The sequence below is a fragment of the Gallus gallus genome, chromosome 7 (assembly GCF_016699485.2).
Source record: "Gallus gallus isolate bGalGal1 chromosome 7, bGalGal1.mat.broiler.GRCg7b, whole genome shotgun sequence".
NCBI classification, from domain to species: domain Eukaryota; kingdom Metazoa; phylum Chordata; class Aves; order Galliformes; family Phasianidae; genus Gallus; species Gallus gallus.
In genome coordinates, this window is record NC_052538.1 from 6,800,765 (window position 1) to 6,813,524 (window position 12,760).

Below are 12,760 nucleotides of genomic sequence, written 5' to 3' on the forward strand. Positions count from 1 at the left end.
GACACTCCTTTGGATTAGCATCAAAATTGAAATGCAGCTGAGTCTCTTTTTTTTTGATACAGCAGAAGTCCTGTGCAGACATCTAGCTGCTGTACTGTTTTATGGCCCCTCTCTCTGACAGAGCAGGACTTCTGGGTCAATTCTGCATACTCTACTCTGGAATTCACCTGAAATCATGACTCCTGCAAGCCTACAGCTTCTCCATCCTCTGAAATGTGACGCAAGCACTCACATGAAGGTGTCTCCTTATGCCAGACACCAGCCCTAGAGACTTTTTCCTGCTCAGCCAAACATGTTTTCTGTTTGTCCCGTTGCTGGGATGCTGTGATAGTCAGGTTGGTGAGGTGATGCCAGGAAGAGATGAGAGAGAAAAGAAACAGAATTTCCAACCTGCAGGAAATTCCAACATATTGACTTACATTTTTTGTCTTGAGCTGGCACAAAGAGTCATAGTCCTGAATTAGTCCTAAGCAATGAAGTTGTCCCCAAAAAAATCAAAATCAAAGATTTTACATCAAGTCCTTTCATCATTAGGAGGCACCTCCTGCCATGTGTTTTCAGATTCCCCAGCAACAGATTCTCCAGGAGTGTGAACAACACAAACTTTAACTAGTATAAGATGAAGTGGTGCAGGTGGTGATGACAGTTTGAATTGACTATTTGGAATGAGCAGAAAATGAAGGTCCTTCATCTTTCCAGACACACCGGATGCACACAATGAAGAAACCTCCTGATATCTGCAAGAAACCAAAGGAAGTTTTCTAGTAGGGAAAAATGGGAAATTTCTAGGACCATCTTTCCTACACCATCGTACCACTTGACCACGCAGAGCATCCATTGTAGCAGTCCTAGTGGAGACATGGGCCCATGGGTTTGCCTAAAAACTTTGTAATTTTCAGATGAATGGCCAAATAACAGCTATTTAGGTAGTATTTAGGTAACTCCTATTTAGTTAAGGAGACTTTGCTGCTGGGGCTGCCTAGGGCTGTTTCCATGTGTTGTTGAGAGTCTGCATGGCTTCTGTGGTCAGCCTATGGGTTAATTACATGCCAGTCTCACCTCCATGCTGGGAAAGGACAAGGAGCAGATACCCCTGGAAGCTGTGCTGTGGCACGTGGCAGACAGAGAGGTGATATGGCAGAACCTCACAACATCCTTCTCTCCAAATTGGAAAGATATGGATTTGACATCTGGAGTGTTTGATGGGTGAGGAACTGGTTGCATTTTTGTACCCAGAGACTGGTGGTCAATGGCTCAATGTCTCACTGGAGACTGGTGATGAGTGGTGTCCCTCAGGGTCAGTGCTGTAACCGATACTCTTTATGATCTTCATCAGTGACATTGACAGTGGGGTTGAGTGCACCCTCAGCAAATTTGCTGATGACACCAAGCTGTGGGGTGCAGCTTAAAGAGTGTAGATTTAGGAAAAAGTCTTTTACAGTGAGAGTGGTGAGGCACTGGCATGGGTTGCCCATGGATGTGGTAGATACCCCATCCGTGGAGACTTTCAAAGCCAGGCTGGATCTGGGCAACCTGATCTAGCTGTGCATGTCCCTGTTCATTGCAGGGAAGTTGAACTAGATGACCTTTAAATGTCCCTTCCAACTCTAACCATTCTATGATTCTATGATTTATTTTTGTCACATCTATTGCAAAAAAATTAGCCCAGGACTGCCTGTCAGTCAGTTCCATCATGTCCTGCCTGCTTCCACAGTCTTGTCAGGAGAGGGACAAAGCCTTCCCAAGCCCCTCTGTAGTGGCTCAGTAACCCAAACTGGGCTTTTGGCAAGGGAAGGTGAGTGCCTTGAGACATTTGTTTTGCATCGTTGTCCTAGAGACTAGAGTGGGACTGAGGCACAAGGTATCTATATACTGGCAGCTTTGAAACAACTAACTGGCCCAAAGAAGCCATGGGAGGCAAGTAGACTGTGCTCAGAGTTATCCATCTTCAATAGCAAGTTTTTGATAGCCAGCATCAAACCATTTTCTAAGATGAAAGCTGAAAATTGAGCTGGCATTCTGGAGAATACAAGGAGTGTTCCCACTCACAGGGGATAAAGCCAGCAGGTCCTTGACAAGAGAAATAAATTGTGTCTTTCCACAGAACTGAGTTGAAGAGGAAGGATGTTCTGCCAGACCACGCAGTTGTGTGCACAGGAATGTGCCTGCATCACACAGATGTGCACGGTGACACAGATGTGCGCCCTTTCTTGGGGTGATCTCAGGGTCATCCCTGCTGCTGCTCTTGTTCTTCCTTTGCCTGAAGTTGTTCCCTGTTGGTTGCTAGGTTGACAGCTGCTGGAAGCTGGTAGTCTTGTTGTTAATTCCTCCTGCCCTATACATGTGGGTAATCGCTCTTTGGTGTTTTTTCAGCTTTTCAGAAAAAAAAGCTTTGCCTGTGATATGGCTGGGGGGTTAAATCCTAATGGGACCTCAAGCCCCAGGTGCTGATGTAAACCAGGAAGGGCTTTCTGTGATGGCACATACACATCTATTGCAGTCAGCCTGAACCAAACCTCTCTTAAATCAGACCTCAGATGCTCCGTTCTGTACTGTGTGCGGAGGTCAGCCAGCAATTTCAAGATCCATCTTGCAACAGATGTTGGAGGCAAGAGAGGAGCCTTCACCACCTTTTGCCTGTGCTGCTGCTGCCCCAGCGCTGGGACAGAAGGACAGACTGAAGACAGGATGGGTATGGAGTACCCCATTTCTGCAAGGAGGGCCTTCTGCGTGGCACAGAGCTGTTCTAACAGACCCAAAGTTTGCTCCTAAGGGTCTCCTCTTGTCTCCCTTTTCTTCTGCTACAACAATCAAATCCAGTACCATCTAACTGGCATTTTTATGGCTTAGGAGAAAACAAAGGGTGCCATAATAAGTATGCCATGTGAGCACCTAGAACACAGTTCCTCACTGCTCCAAAATCCTGGAGAAACAGCATCTCTGTCAGGTCCTGGCTGCTGTTTGTCTCCTGGCTTAGTTCTAGTCGGCAGTTCAGATCTTCATAAACACGGATATTAACTCAAAGTGCTTGTCTATAGCTTCTGAAATCCCCACAAATCCCTCTCTTTCTGTAAAGAATCCAAGCCCTCAGCAGCCTCCAAGTGCTAGCTACTGCCTCTAAGTCACACGTATTTCTGCATAAATAGGAAATTAAGCCCACAGTGTTTCTGAGGATTTGGGGTTTGTGATAGTATCTCTGGTAATAAAAGTATCCCTGCACATAAAATTATGCCTTGTTCAACGTGTGTGAGAGCTTAACACAATTGCATGCGATATTTTCCATGGGACCTAAAGCACTTGAGATTTTTCAGAGGCAATCTGTAACAGCAGCACGTTGCTCTGCTGGTTCTCTGGGGCACGCAGGCCTGGATACAGATGAAGCCAACAGCATCAGGCTGCAGCTTTTCTGGGCACGCACTTACCCAGGCGCAGCCCTGGCCGCCTCCCATCTGGCTGTCTGCAGCTCCTTTGAAAAGTATGTCAGAAGGGGTCTGGCATAGGGAAATGAGAGCACGTGGTGGATCACTGCACTGAGACCCAGCACAGCCTGGTAGGGCAGCCCAGCGTTGTCCCCAGGTCCTGCTGACAGCATCACACAGCACAGCCTGCATGCTTCACCAAACGCTCTGTGCTGAACGTGTGACACGTGGCCTACATGCACCTCCTTCCCTCTGCCCTATCAATGCTGCACAGCCCAAGAACACTAAATATGACTTCACAATAAACTGAGCAGCTCCTTCCTTGAGCCGTTCCACTGAGAATTAGCAGTGCTGGGCTGGCTTGTGCTGGTGCTGGTTTCACTGGCCCTAGCCACACGGGCAGAAGCCTCCACACAAATCAATGTGGAAACAGGAAGGGCTCGTACAGCTTTTCTGTGCAGCACCCACGGGTCTCACAGGTCCCTTCCCATGGCTACCTGCAATACAGGAGGGCTGCATGCAGCAACGGCAGCACTGCTTGGAGGCACAGAGTGCTCCGAGCTTGTGAGAGCTGTGTGAGCCGGCGGAGAGTCCCTGTGGTTTCCAGTTTCAGTTGATGTCTCATGATCCAACCCACGCTGTCCCTTTGCTATCCAAGCCAGTGGTCTGGCCAGCTCATTTGCAGGCATTCAGGCACTGGGAACTTGGTGCTGTCCAAATTGAGCTGCTCCTCTACATTGTCACAGAGGGATTTGGGATTTCCTGAAAATTCAGGTTCCCAAAACATTTCACGTCTGCCGGGTCTGGCTCATGAATCATCAAATCATAGAATCATTAAGGTGGAAAAGATTTCTCGGATGACCAAGTCCAACCACCAACCCACCCCACCATTCCCTCTGACCACATCCCTCAAGTGCCACATCTCCGTGGTTCTTGAGCACACCCAGGGACAGTGACTCCCCCACCTCTCTGGGCAGCTGTGCCACTGCATAACTCCTCTTTCTGAGAAATTCTTTCTGATATCCAACCTGAGAGCACCTGGAGCAACTTAAGGCCGTTGCTTCTAGTCCTTGCATGTAGCATGACATTGTCAAAAATGTACCTTGCTGGTAAATGCTGAACAAGTGAGCTGTGAGTCAGTGTTGCCACTTCTTCATTGTCACTTCTCTCAAGCTGTGTCACTCAGCTGATGATGGGCTGCTGCCCAGGTGCTCTGGTAGCCTCCATTTGGCTGGTACCACTCAAGCAGTGAGGGCACAAATTGTGCTGACTTATCAGCTTTTCTATATCCTTTTTGGTGTAAGGAAGGGAATTCACAGGAGAAGACAATTAAGCATGAAAAACTATAATGCAGACAAACCTGACTTGCTTAATAGAAACAGAAATGATTGTGTTAGGATCCTCCAAATTCCTGAGGTGCATGGGATCAGGGAGGCACTGCATAATTCAAACACTTCTCTTTTGAAATCCAATCAGTTTCTGATCATCTTGTGTCTGACCTCCAGGTAACGTAAGGAGATATTACAGCATCATAGTTAACAAAGATGTCTGTAGAGTATTCATTGGCTGTTATGTCTCCTAGGTTACTGGGTAAAGAAAAGAGTGATAAAATTATTATGGGAGCTATTTTGCTGGTGAGAAGTTGCAAAACAAAGACAAGTTTTCCTAAGACCATTACTCAAGGTGGTAGGAGAAGAAGGAACCAAACCTTTCTCCCTTCATCCCCATGTGCAAGAGACTCTGGGGTAAACACTGAGAGTGTTTGGAGACCCAATTCAAAGCACTGATGTGCAACAAGGCCAAGTTCCTGCTCAGGAACACTTCTGGCTTAATGTCGTGCTTTTTTCTTTTATTGTACAGCAGCAAGGGAACACTCTGCTGGTCACCTATACTGCCTGAATGTTGCGCATCACTGCCAGGTTGGATGCCTTCATTTATAAGTCAATTTTCAGGGTATTTATTTCCCCATAGCTTGAGCTATCCACAGTGAAGTAATCTTCATCTGCACTAATATATTTGGACCTTTCCATAACAGGGACAAGGAATAAACATGTCTGGAGTAAAATCAAACGGTACATTTTTAGACTTTTCAGAGTGACAAACCGGCCCATACAGATCACAGCCCCAGAAAAGGTGGCTGTTTCAGAAGCTACTTACGACCATAAGCAGATGCTGCCATCCAGCTTTGCTGAAGTGTGATGTATTTCTCTGAACAGATTTTCCATGAGCTTAGATAGCTGAATCAAGGCTGTGTGCACCAGTTATTTACGCTCAACTGATTTTGAGAACCAGATTAGAAGCACATGTTCGCTGTGCAGTTGACCCACAAATACATTTTCCTTATTGCTCTTTAACTAGTGATGGTTATGCATTGCATTAGTGAAAATAGATGTATTACTTTAGTCCGATGAAGGAAGAGTAGCACCTCTCCTTTGAGAACAGTCTGAGAGAGCTGGGACTGTTCTGCCCGGAGAAGAGAAGGCTTGGAGGAATCCCATCCATGTGTATAAATACCTGATGAGAGGGAAGGAATCGGTGCCCAGTGAAAGGACAAAAGGCAATGAGCACAGATTGAAACACATGAAATTTTACCTGAATGCAAGTAATTACACTTTTTACTGTGAGGATGATCAGACACAGGCAGAGGTGGCTCAGAGAGAGTGTGTGGTATCTGTGTGTGGAGATGTTCAGAGATCAACTGGACATGGTCCTGGATAACCTATTCTACGTGACTGTGCTTGAGCAGAGGTGGTAGACTCAACCATGTTTCTGTGATTCTGTTGGTTTTTGTCTATATGAAAGAGCAGCAGCTTACAGGCAGTACAGTATCTTGTGCTGATTTTGCTGCTTAGTCATACTGCAGTAACTAACTTGGCAGTTGATCTTAGCCCATTCCTTGCAAATGTTTCCATTTATGGCTGGGATTCTTATTTCCCTTTGCCTCCAATCATCACACAGATGGAAAGCCTCCAAAGGGGAAGGCCGTAAGATTTACATCAGAAGAAACCAGTTCTGTCTATTCACTCCATGTGTCTAAGATATCTCTTATGGGAACATACCACCCAGGATGCTCAAGAACTGAGTAGGGATCATTCTGGCCAGAAGCAGGTGCTGTGCTGTCTAGTGATGGGAGCATGGATGTCATTTGGTTATCAGTATTTTCCTTGCCCAGAGTTCAGAGATGCTGCTGAAGGAGACAGCGGCAGCCATTTGACCTACCGATCCCCTCCGGCCACCAACCATGACCATGCCCAGTCCTTTCAGCAGTGCTGGTGACCCTTGGGGCTGCATGCAACAGCAGCCAAGAAGGGATCAGGAGGAAATCCTGAATGCTCCTTGCTGGCCTCTGGGACAAAAGGATCTGCTTACAGAGGGACACAGCATGTGGGATCCAGGTTCCCTCAATGGGTTACAGATGTGCAGGTTTACAATGCAAGTGGAAATAGCATTCCTGGCTTAGGAAGAGCTTTAGGGCAGATAAAATAGACTCATGATGTGAGCTGGAGACAGGATATGCCTGCTGCCAGTGTGTTGCTCTGGCTGGGTCTGGAGCCCTGGGGAAGAAGCAATAGTATGCAGCACCCCCATGTCCTCCCACACCTTGTCTTGTTTGCCAGTTCCCTGGACCCTGCTCTGTCCCCTGCTCATGTGACAGAGGGCTGAGAACAGCTAGCAAAAAAACAAACAACCTCACCCAGAGAACTGGGTTGGAAAAATCACGGATTTCCACTTAATGCCAGACTCCAGAGAGGTGCTGAAAATCCTGTGCTTTTTGCTCCGGCTCCATGATACTTTCAGAAATGAAGACTGTACCTAAGTGAAACCTGGGCTGAGCTGCCAGCTATGGCTTGATGTGGAGGCAAGAAAGGTGCAAGGACTGGAGCATCAGGCTGGCAGCTGCCTCTTCCTGCTCTTCAGCAGATCATGGATAACCCCTCCGTGTCTGGAATGTTTCCTACCAAATGTTTGGCTCAGTTCTAGGCATTCTGTACAAAAATGCAATTTCTGGAGAAACCTTTTGAAAACAGAGCATTGATTTTCCAGCCAAATAGCCTAATCTATGCCAGAGAGGATTCATCCACAATCAGAGCATTTCATTCCTATAACCAGAAGAGCCCTGGTTGCGATCAGCACCTCTGTGGGAAGAACAAACATTACTGTTGTCTGGACCCACTGATGAACTTCTGTCTGTAGCTCTTGGCTTTCTGGCCACACTTGAAGAGAAGAAGATGGGAGCCATTTAAAATCATCATGTCAGGGTGTAGCATTCTTCACCCCATGTGCAGGAAGGCAGAGGCCGTGTGCATTATCCCATTCTCAGGAGCTCATCTTTCTTCACTCAGGCAGGGATAAGAACATGAGAGATGCACAGAGCAGGGGGGGCACTCTCCCAGGATGGAAAGGTGATTGAGCAGACTTGTGATTAATCCTACCCCAAGCCCTAGAGGCCTGGAGCTGGGACCATCACCATGTCGAGGGGCACCAGTGCAGGAGCTGCAGCAGGCTGGAGAGCTGGAGAGACCAATAAGCAGCCTCAGGGGGAGCGAGCTGCTAACAGGAGCACCCACGGGGTCTCCTTGTTGGGTGCCAGCAGCTCATGGGGTGAGACAGCAAAACCCTGGACCAGAGACAAGCTTGACATTTGTTGGTAGAGAAGAAACTCTGGCAGAGGCTTTGCCAAAACCAACTGCTCCCTCCTGTCTCCTGCTGCCAGATGCTGGCAGGCCCCAGTCCTCCCCCAGGGAGACTTCTGTTCCCCACTAGCCAAAGCAGCCATCTCTTGATGGGATCCATGTGTGGTTGATGAGAGGCCTGGAGAACTTAATCATCTCTGGTCTGGGGTTTTCTGTGAAGCGCTCTCACAGCCTCCAATTATCTGGATTCTCCAGAAGGAACGTGGGAGGCTGATTTCCCCACAGGGTTTCCAGTGACTTCCACAAATCCTTCCTTTCCCATTTCCCATTTCTAGTCCCTTTCCACCCTTCATGCTTTCTCTCTGTGCTTGTCCTCATGCATCTGTACATGCAGATGAGCTTTATCTTGATCACAGAAGTGCCTTTTAGTTTTGCTTGTCTTAGAGACATGGTAGGCAGAGAGAGCCTTGATTCACAAGGCAGGGAGATGTGCAGATATGAGCAGGCCGCTTGGAAGGATGCTCACATTTGCTTGATCTAACAGACAGTCCAAATGTTAAGCACAGATTATTTACACTGTGACTTCTCTAAGATTTGGTCCATAATGCAGCTAAACAAGCTCTACTGCTGTATAACCAAGGCACTCGGGCTCTTCTTTTCTGGACCCTTCAGGCTGCCAGAACAATGCAAAGGAAAAATTCATGAAAAGTGAAAGGCTGGTTTTTGGGTCCAAGAAGATTAGTTTTAAAGAAACAAATGATGAATGATTACTTGTTCATTATGGTCCTCTCTGTATATTTTCTCTTTGTAGTTGGAGGCTGTCGGAGTCTGGATGGATGAGGGGCAGAAGGGAGAGGAAGGATTTGTATGGGAGTGCAAGCCTGCACTTCCACCTCTCTGGTGTTAATTTTGTTTATTACACACTAAGGCTGGAAAATCTCAAGCCTATTTGGACTGAAGCTTAGCATCTGAGTTCTACTGGCAGTCTTAAGGAGAAGTAGTTTAAACACAAGATGGTATTTATTGCTAGCATGTGATCAAAATTACATTGTTTGATTTTGAAAGTCAGATTCAAATTAATGCTCCAGTGAAGGACACAGGCAGTTAAACAGGCAAAAGGATAGATCTCATCCCTGGCATAAATCTTTTAACTTGTAGCCCTGATTTCTTGTGCTGGCTTAAGGTACTGCCATAAGGGAATTGCGAGATGGGCGCACCCTGCTCTGCTGTACGTGACCTGAGGGGCTGGGCCTGGAAGTCAGGAGCTCTGAGGGTTCCCTGGACTCACATCAAGTACATGAAGAGCAGCAGCCGTCGAGAGGTGGAATGACTCCGCAGCCATGGAGCAGCTGCTGGGCAGCTGCCCCAGAGCTCCCTGTGCTTTGGTTGGAGGCATATCTCCTGACATAATGTGTTAGCGAGACACAAATTAGCTGCAAAATGTCTTCATTAGTAGCTGTTCCTGCAGCAGCTTTGGCCTCGTGGTCAGGTCATTATTGAGGTCTTGGTGGAAACCCAAGCTCCAGGACTTCATGCATTTTTCAGAGATGCACAGTCTTCCAGTCTAAGTTCATTTATTCCAATCTGGTTCCAGCTGAGTTCCACTGACTGATGTGTACATCAATCAGCTTCTCTTCTCAACCCTTCTTGGCCTTCCTGCTGCCTGTATGCGGAAGCTCCTCTGTTTCTGGAAGGGAATAACTATGTTTTCTTGTAACCTCTTTAAGATGGAGCTTACTGTACAGGTAGGGAGGGACTCAAGGGGAGGGTTTTCAGAGGCTGTGCCTCTCTCAGTAAGTATCACTGCCAGCACGATGCTGACCTGCCTTCGGTGTCAAGCTGGGCTCATATGCAACTACTGCAGTACTGCACAGCGTGCTGAAGCATCCCAAACAAGGACAGCCATGTTCAGTTCTCTGGGTGATCGTTAGGATTAGAGCTTTTCAAGAATCCAAACTTAATCCTTTCTTTTGGTGAGTATCTTCAATTACAAGTTGCAATGTTGAAGGCCAGATTTTCTCTTAGGACCTGACCTAGAATTCCCTAAAGTCAGTAAAAAAAAAAACCCTCTTATTGGTTTCAAGGCTTTTTGCATATTTGCTTTCTAATTCCTTTTTACTGTTCTGTCCCAAATACTCAGCTCTGTAGAAGTGTTGATACTGGAAACATTCATTTAATACCTGAAGGCAGCAGAACAGTGTGGTTACAGAGAAACAAAGCTGGGATTAAAGACAAGATTAGCATTTCAAATCAATCAGCTCATTGCTGAGCCCTTATGAGTCCCTGCCAGCCCACCAGGCTCCAGAGGGAGGTTGCTCTGACCAGGCCCAGACTGCTGTCAGCCCACAGCCCAGCCTGTTGTACCCCCACATTCACAGAAAAAGCTTGTCTTTTTCCCTATCTGAGCCCTTTATCCCCCTCTTTTCCCAGGAAAAGGCTCTAATTAATTCCTTTCCTTTCTATTTATGCCTATTACTCACTGCAAAACAGTGTCCCCCAGTAGATTTATGGCTCAATATAATGGCTAGGCCTTGGGGGAATATTATTCATACGGTCAGCTGAATCTAACAGAGAAAGTCTATATTTTATTTGTAACCTTAGTCAGAGGAATCATTTCGCTGAGAGGCAGTACCTCCAGGCTCCAGAAGTGAAAAAAAGCAAATGTTTAGTTAGAAGCTCATCCTCAGAAAAAGGAAACTGAGACCTCTTGGGTCTGTACATGGAGCTGAGGACCTCGGGTGGGACGGGATGTGACTAAGTTCAAAAATGAACCATTGCTGGTAAAAAACTGGAGAGGGGAACGAGTTTTCCTCTATAAACTATGTGGGTTGTTTTTTTTTTTTTCCTCTTAATTTCGTGGAAACTCCACTGCAAGTTTTTCCTTCTTGTTTCTCTGGTGACAAGAAAATAAAACAAATGCAGCTGGGTCATTCTGCTCCTGCAGTATTTCACCACCAAGCTCTAAAGACACAAGCTGTGTTTTAACTCTTCGTTACCACAGTTTGTTAAACTAAAGCTCATCTGAAATCTGCAGAAAGATAGCTCAGGATTACTTAGCACATACTGCAGATCCTGTGCAAAGGCTTTTCCCACCGATTCATCAAGGCTTGAGACTCAACAATCTTGACTGGCTTCATGGAAAAATGTTCTGCAAGAGAGAAAAATATCTGAAAGCGTGGATTGTGAAACTGGTAAAAGGGAAAGTATTCTGGGAGATAGGGCTTCAGTCTCTGCAGGCTCTGCTCACCCATTCCTGGGTCTGCTCACCCATTCACCACCCATTCCTGGACTCTTTTGTTCCTGCCACGTCATTTATGGGAGAAAGCAGTCACCATCCCTTAAGCTGGTACTGACATGGCTGAGCTCAGTGAGTCTCAACAGAAGGGAAGGTTGAGTAGGAATGTATCTACAGTCCTTCGGTGCCTTCACGCAGGGCTGTTCCAAAACTTCCTGCCTCTTCCATCTGTTGCAAAGCTGCCAGGAGAACCAGTAATTCAGAAACATACAGCTGGAAGCCATGGCTGCTGACTGGAGTCTTCAGGAAGACTGAGCTTGGACGTTTGGTTTGAGTTGGTCCTTTACTGTGTTAATGACCCATTACCACATAACTGATTGCCTGATCCACAGGGATGAACGTGTCTGGCCAGCAAGCAGAAGTGCTGAGCCATTGGTATGCTCCAGGAGGGCTGACTGTAGAGAGCACGCCTGACACTTGGTTCTGAAGATAAAGTATTAACGAGTTTGTAAGCATGGTCTCAATTTAAAAATGGCCAAAAATACGAAGAAGTCATGCAGCAAGAGCAGCTTCAAACTGGAGCTCTGGAGAAACTGCAATTTCTTTGAGCCAGATTTCTCAAACTGATCACAGTAAACAAGATCATCAACACAGGGGAAATAAAAGCTGGAGCAAGGCTCTCTGCACCAGCGAAGCATTAACAAATAATTCAGAAAGTAAATTAGATATAGTCAGGAAGCCCATGCTGCCCAAATGCAACTAGGTACGGGGCTTGCAGCCCTGCTAGCAGTCTGGGTCCATGTTGCCCTGCTGCATGAGGGGTACAACAAAAGTTGGACCATATCAATGCCCTCCTGGTGATATTAAGGGTGAGTCCTGTAAGTTTCTCTGAAGTTTATGCAGTATGGGATGACCTGAAAGATGGGGAATCACCACCTCTCATTCCAGCTGCTCCTCTTCCCACTATCATGTTGAGACAATGTAGGGGCTCTGGGACATCATCCTCTAAGTATCATACATAAGCTCTGGAATCACAGAATCATCTGGGTTAGAAGGGACCATTAAAGGCCATCTGGTCTAACTGCCCTGCAATGAACAGGGACACCTACAACTCCATCAGGTGCTTAGAGCCCCGTCCAGCCTGACCTTGGGTGTCTGCAGGGACAGGGGAAAAACTATGGTGATAGATCTGGATCTGCTCTTGGCAAGGCTTCAGTAATGCTGTAGGTTGGGAAAATCCTTGGGGCTGTTTAAAATAAAATTCTAGAAACTGCAAACAGTACTTCTTTATGTGTTAGCAAGAAAAACTTTATGGGTGCACAAATGCTGTGTATAAAAACAGGGTGTTAAGTAAATATAAAACTGCAATAGTATAGGGCACTTAAAAGTTAACATCAGAATGTTAAAATAGGAAAAAGTATGCAAAGCCTCAGATTGCACTTATGTGTTCATGAGGACTTTCTAAACATCCT

The 12,760-nt window shown here is 46.4% G+C and overlaps 1 long non-coding RNA gene across 1 annotated transcript; it reads right to left on the reverse strand.

Annotated features, from left to right (window-relative positions):
- Positions 1-519: 519 nt before the first annotated feature.
- LOC121111304 lies at positions 520-3,696 on the reverse strand. The gene is made up of 2 exons (XR_005861544.2): positions 3,423-3,696; positions 520-737 (listed from the first exon to the last, which is right to left on the reverse strand). It is a non-coding gene; the product is annotated as an uncharacterized LOC121111304 (long non-coding RNA).
- Between the last annotated feature and the right edge of the window lie 9,064 nt (positions 3,697-12,760).